The sequence below is a fragment of the Eupeodes corollae genome, chromosome 3 (assembly GCF_945859685.1).
Source record: "Eupeodes corollae chromosome 3, idEupCoro1.1, whole genome shotgun sequence".
Taxonomy (NCBI): Eukaryota; Metazoa; Arthropoda; class Insecta; order Diptera; family Syrphidae; genus Eupeodes; species Eupeodes corollae.
The window spans coordinates 63,695,941-63,703,077 of record NC_079149.1 but is presented as its reverse complement, the minus strand read 5'-3'; the positions used below and the strand labels follow the sequence as shown (position 1 = coordinate 63,703,077).

At 34.3% G+C, this 7,137-nt stretch overlaps 1 long non-coding RNA gene across 3 annotated transcripts; it reads left to right on the top strand.

Annotated features, from left to right (window-relative positions):
* The first annotated feature begins 3,670 nt into the window (after positions 1 to 3,670).
* LOC129952022 (uncharacterized) lies at positions 3,671 to 4,674 on the top strand. Of its 3 annotated transcripts, XR_008782257.1 has the most exons (4): positions 3,671 to 3,889; positions 3,941 to 3,996; positions 4,071 to 4,140; positions 4,220 to 4,674. It is a non-coding gene; the product is annotated as an uncharacterized LOC129952022 (long non-coding RNA). The 3 variants fall into 3 exon arrangements; XR_008782258.1 differs by lacking the exon at positions 3,941 to 3,996 and having other exon boundaries at positions 4,220 to 4,490; XR_008782256.1 differs by having other exon boundaries at positions 3,671 to 3,996; positions 4,220 to 4,490.
* Positions 4,675 to 7,137: the final 2,463 nt, after the last annotated feature.

The following is a 7,137-nucleotide window of genomic DNA, read 5'->3' as shown; positions in this document are numbered from 1 at the left end:
CTTGCAGGCACCCAAGGTTACAAGAATTGGACTAGAGAGCACATGATCAATAGAAACGAATTGTACAAGACCCCTTAGATATGACTCCAACCATTTCAACATATTTGAGTGAAAACCAAATTGTTTCAGTTTTTCAATCAAAATAGTATGACTAACTCTATCAAAAGCCTTTGCAAAATCAGTATAGATAACATCAATTTGGTAGTCTTCTTCGAGTTTATTTAAAACGAAATTGGAAAAGATTAGTGGTAGTGGATCTTCCTGCAATAAAGCCATGTTAAAAAGGTGAAATATGCTCTTTAAGGAGAAATGTCAACTTTTCACATAAAATTTTCTCCAAGAGTTTCGGTATAATTGACAATTTACAAATAGGACGGTAGTTATTTACTTCCTGCTTAGGACCATTTTTATGAATTGGAGAAAGAAATGATTTTTTCCACACTGAAAGAAATTCACCTTCCAACAACAAGCAACAAGTTAAGACGATTGTTTGAGCATTTTTAGGGAATAAATTAATTGGCCGCTGAAACACGCCGAACCTTGAAACGAGAATGTCAAAAGCAATTTCAACACTTCGGCGCGCGTGGCTGGGACGATAATTAAAGATTCGTTTCCCCTTATTTAATCCAATTTGACCATACGGTTTCATGAAGTTTTCGAAGCCATCATCACCAATAAAAACAAAACAAATGGTAATTTCGTATCACTGTTTAGTATTTTACGATGTCCAGGAATATGAAGTGATTTATTTGTAAACGCTTTTCCAAATTCCGTGTGACTTAAAACTCCTCCATCCGATATTCGTCCGTTTATGCCAGCATCTACCATCATAAATTTATAGTATGAATTTACAACAGCCATCAGAACAATACCATGTCTCCCGTCAACCGACCAAAAACAATTTGAGAAATTTCATCGGTCATTATAAAAATTGGCAACTTTTATTCATTCATCTTCTGTTTGTGGCAGCTATAAATTTGAAAATATAATATGAGTTGTTTTCAATGTTCGAATCTGGATGTGAATAAAGGTCTTCAAAAGACCTAGACCTGGACTTGGGTCCATGTAGAAAAATATAGTTGAAAATTATAAGTATTTGTTTTCAAAAAATCAAATGGGGTGGCGCAACAGAACCAGGGCCTAGTGACTTACAACTCTCAACCATTCCTGTGTGCGAGTACTGTTGTCAGGAATGGAAGGGACCTACAATTTAAGGCCGAATCCGAACGGCTAGTTTTGAGAAAGCACTTTTTCATGACAAGAATTACTCTTGAAGGATTTGTCAATTCCTCGCAAGAGGCAGTACCCGCGAAAATTAATTTTTTAAATTAAGCTGGCACAGATTGAACCCAAGACCCCTTGCATGACAGTCCAACGCACTAACCATCATGCCACGGGTACGGGTACGTATTTGTTTTAATCGTTTATATTAATTCTTTCATATGCCTATTTACAGAAAACATATGAGCTACCACAGAAAAAAGCTAAAACAAAAAACGACGGATCTCAAAACTGATTTCTTTAGTTCGGAAACGGCTTCATAAACCAAGTAATGAATTTGAACAAATCTCTGCAGCTTGGGCAGTCGATTTGCAAAGCAATAACTTTTTGCAAAAAAACCATAAACGACATATTATTTGAAGGCCGTATGTGAACTTTAAACCGAAATTCGGTCAAAATAAATATGGATGGTTACAACAGTGCGGCTTTTTCCACTCCGTAAAGCGTTGAAATGTCAACGCCAAGCCCTGCTGATTGCCATTAAGTCAAATATAATTCTCAAGTTGTCCATTCGGAAGAGGACGTGAACACGTAAATGTTTCTTCTTTTCAATCTAGGGATAATTGTGCAATATTATAGAAGAAAATCAAAACCCTTTTGATATTTATTCTATCGTCTGTGGGTACAATTGCACAGTATTTGTTCATTTAATTTTTAAAGTTGAAGAGGAAAGACCTCCATGAGTGAGACTCTGCCGGATTTGTGCAATATAAAGACGAAATACTATAGGTATTTCTTTGCTGAAAAACTTAAATAAAAAAGGAACCGCTTGAAAATGAAAAGAAAACCAAACGGTATATTATTTATTGGGTTTATTCAAATAATGGCTTAAACGAAAAATTAAGAATTTATAAATTTTTAATAGCTTAACCAATCATAATAATTATTTTGTTTAGAAACGTTTTTAAACACGAACAATTATAAATAAATCGATATCGAACGAAAGCTCCTTATTCAGAGAATGGGCAGGTGCAGGCGATATAAGGGACTTGAAAGTAAGGCAAGTTTCTAGCATCTGATTGGCCAGCTGCCAAAAAATTGCCTTCCAATTAAGGCAACTTTGTTGGAAAGTTGACTGGAAAGTTAGTCAAGAAAAATCTACCTAACTAACAAGTCAAGTTTACTTGTGTCCAAATGACAGGTGATCATGTTTTTTCATTCAACTGAAAGCTGAACTTTATTACTCTATGATTTATTTATTTATTTTCTGCACAGCTTCATTTAATCCTTTCTATAAAATGGTTTCTGTCAATTTTGAAAGAAATACCTAATATTTCTTACAATACAATTATATTTAATCGTGATGGAGTTGTAGCTTGTCTGAGGAGTGCTTTGTAGACAATAATTTTGTTGGTACTTTTTGTACACTGAACTTAAAGTAGAAGTTTGCGAAGTAAAGTTCTGAATTTGAAATCCACGACACTTGAACAATGAACCATAGACACACCATTAGCAGTGATGAATTGATGTTAGATTTAAGGGTGCGTGTAAGTTGACGTTTCAGCTTGTAGGCAAATCAGAATGACGGATTGGTTTCTGGTCTTTATATGGCGTGTCTATGCAATGACTATATATATATTTTGGTCGAAATTTACGTTCAAAGAATGAAGTTGATTGCAAATGAAGACCCTTGTGTTGCCTGAACCTGTCCAATTTTACTTAGAAAAAAACCGATTGCTTACATTTTGTATTGAATTGAATCGGTAGTTTGGCTAAGTTTGACCCTTCGTGGTTCCGCAGTTTGACCTTTCGCGGTCTGGAAACGGATAGCTGTTCGCCTGTTGCCTACCGCTGGTATAGTGCCCTAGGAGGACACTTTCACTTTATGAAATAAGTACAGGGGCCTTATTATGAGGTTCGCGGCGGATCGTTTTCAATTCAATTTCAAATTCGATTTGCGTAGTATTTCCTTATTAACGAATTCGCGTCGAAGCGAAACTTAGTTCTTCCTATATTCCAGTGTTTTGGTTTGACTTTTTCTTCCTATATTCCAGTGATTTGACAGCTTTCCAAAAAAATTTGTTTTGTTTTGATTGAATTTGTGAAATTTACGGTGATTTAAACGAAATTTTATATTTAATTATGGATAAATTATAAGAAAATTAAAATAAAGCTAACTCATATTTTTATATACATAATTACGATCAAGAAAGAATCCACGAAATCGATCATTGAATAATAAATGAACACTCTTTTGCCTGTGAATCCGCCAAAAAAAGCTCTCGGATTTCAACTCGCCAACAAACAGTATGACATTTCAAATTCGCCTTCGAATTCGTTAATTGGTCGAATTCAAAACGAAGAAGGCGAAAGCAATAATTGCAAAATGGCAAACTCGGTAGCAAAACGATGCTCCTCAAATCTTATAATCAGGCCCATAGAGGAAATATATTATCTAGAGTCCCGACCGGTACCCGTCCTACCTGAAACACCCTCAAATTTTATTCGAGGTGAACTCTCTCAAATTCCCTATCGGTGAATACATGTGAGTGGTGAAAAAAAGCAAAATGGGGGATTTCCCTTATAAAGAAATGTATGGAAATTTTGTGACCTGTCAAAAATTACAATCAATTTTGCAAAACAAAACAATGGGTTTCGGATTTTAAGAGTAAGTATTTGTTAATTGTTCTGATTTTTAATATAATTTGATATTTTTCAGACCAAAAATCTTCATAATGAAGAGAGGATATACAAGTTCACTTAATTAAATAAAAAGTAAGTCAAATTGAAGTGAAGGAGGTAGGTACAACAATAATCGATTTATTTTATGGTCTGTCTTTTCATTTTAGATGCTGCCAATAACATACTATAATGCAGGAAGCATTTTCCTTGAAGAAATCTGGGAGACAAAGCAACAAGGTGCTGATTTGCAGGCAAGTTTTGTGTATATTATATTTCTCTTAAAAAATAATATTAATGTTTTTAACGACAGACACAGATTGTGTTCTCAATGTCCATAGCTGCCGCAGGTGTTTACGGTGGAGGTGTCGCCATCAAAAACCATCAGCAAAAACACCACCAAGTCAATGATACAAGTACAAGAAGAAGTTTTGCCATGCAATAGTCGACCGCTAACGCCCTTTTCGATCAATTTCGTAAGTACGTATCGAAACAGTCATATCGTTGCCAACTAGCTTAATCCTCATCTTCTAGGTGTAAAGAGTACTACCAGAGACGCAAGAAAAGCAAGGACTTGCATACATTGCGATCTTTCGCCTATCCGTAGCTGGCTCAAAGAAGTGCTTTGCATTGCAAAGATGGTGGCACATTACGTGAATGTGCTACTGCTTTCACACGCTGCAATTAATTCAACTTGTATTTGTATTTGGCTTGGCTATAAATGACCACCAAGTAAAGAGATTCCTCAACTTTATAACAACTCTCGACTTGTATATCCCCATCTCGTCAAGTGAAGCATGTCGGATAGGTTACAAAGCGAAGCTTTTCAGACTTCTGCGACATCGCTGGAGTCGCCCCTTCTTATTCCTACAAGGTTTAAAATGAGGATATAACCCATCAGAATAGAGCGATTTGATTGCCAGGAACAAAGTCTTGTTGAGGAGTGTAATTTTTTACAAAAAAACAAAACAAAACAATATTCATATAATTTGAGTTAAAAATTAATATGAACACATTTACCTTCAATTTGTACCTATTCACTCCACAATAAATATGTCGGCGTTGCTGGCTTCCTACTCGGGGCTTTCACTTCCAATTTTATTGTTGCAACGTAATCCTTGGTTTCTTTTTTATCTGAGGATCAAATTAAATTCATTATATATTTTTATTTCAATTAATTAATATTTTGTTTTACCTTCATTTGCATTATTGATACTGAATTTTCTTTTGTTTACATTTTCGTAGAATTGTCAAAATACTCACCTCCCTGTTGATTTGTCAAAACTTGACATTACTCAAATTGGGCCACGTTCGCATTACAGTTCTAGGGTGCGCTTATACTTTCAGCACGATTTTTTCTGTTTTTAGCGAAATTTTCCATAAAATACATGGAATTTGTGTGCCAAAAGCATTCAAATATTATTTTTAGCACAGTTTTCACTAAAAAGAATGTGTAAAATTCATTTTTCTAAAAATATTGCATTCATTTTTCAATTTTTGAATTCAACGGATTTCTTTTTTGAACGTCTGAGTTCACCTCATATTGTTTTCCCCCGTAATTGTGCAAACTTCTTCAAAAGCCCATAACTACTACATAGAATCTGGATTTTCCCATAAGAAATGCACGGGAGAACTAACACATGCTTATGCTAACGGGCAAAATTCTCTTAATTTAGTTTGTAGGCCGAAAGAGAGCAAACCCATTAAGTCGGGACTCTAGATAATATATTTCCTCTATGATCAGGCCCCTGGCCAAAAAACAGCTTTTTCCACATAAAAGCCCTTTAAGTACAAGACGTTACAATTTTAATTTTATTAGACTGAAAATTAAAATAGGGGGGGAGGGGTAGAGATGCGGATTTAAAAAGAAAAATTAAAGGGTAGAAGAAGAAGCTTTTTTAATAATTTGGTCAAAATGATGTTAATAGAAATTCAAGTGTCCGTCACACATAATACAAAGATCTCTAATAGAATCGACTACGTTGACGGCGCGCGTCATTAAGGAAGTATTTAACTCTATGAGATAAGATTTGTTTGAGCTTTGGTAAAGTAAGGAATTCAGTTGGAGTTGAGATAATAATAAAGATATGTAAGTTTATTAATCTAAGATACACATCGTTAATGGAAGAGGACTCTTATAAGTTCTATTCGCAAGTATAGATGGAAAGCCTAAGGCTCTAAGTTTGAGATAAATTATTTTATGGGATATTTTATCAAAGGCTTTGCTGTAATCAGAGTATACAACATCCATCAACTTCATTACCATTCTCAAGGGCTGACAAAACTTTGGATATAAATTCGTAGTGGATCTACCTTTAAGAAAACCATGTTAACCGGGGGAGAAAAAGGACTTGCAATGGAAATAAACAGAATCTTAAACTAAGCTTTCAAAAAGTTTTGGAATGCATAAAAGTTTCGCAATAGGTCTATAATTGTTGATTTCAGTTTTATTGCCTTGTTTATGAATGAGAAATATAAATTAATCTTTCCATATATGAGGAAACACACCATGGGAAAAAGAGTGCAGTAAGAGGCTTTGACAGAGAATGCATACAACAACTCTGATTAGGACCAGCGCTAAAGTTTTCTTTGAGGCTTACGATTTTGGCAAGTACCATTTCTTCAGTTTTTGTGAAAGATGAAAGAGAGATTTGAGCGCAACTATCTAAGTAACTAAAGTAGTGAGGATCAAAATCATGGAGAACTTCAGTATAAGATTTGCTAAAGTATTTATCAAATAGATTTGTTATAATTCATGGATCTGAGGAGATTTTACTAACAATAAAGCGATTGTTTACATTGTGTATGCCAATTTAACTTATTTTGCACTGCTTCGTTGTCGGTATGTTTAAACACGAGTCAAATATTTTTCAATTATTTGAGGTGGGTTTACAATTTCTAAAGATCTCAAATAAATGGCTGTTTTTCTTTGTTTAGGATGGGAAGAATAAAGCTGGCATATTAGTTCAGAAAATGTTTTTGGTTTGATACAGATTTTACCAATTAAAATTCTTACACAGCTTTATTCAAGTGACCACCGGCGTATGAATAAATATACTATGTATTAAAAATAACCTTACAAATAATTAATTTATTAATGAAAGTATTCAAAACAATTTTTATGGAATTAAAGGATCGAGAGTACTATGAATAGTTCTTAACAATAAATTATTGTTTATTACGTTCTACCAGACCAAATAAACCTCACTCGGCAAACGAAAAAACAACAACGGGATG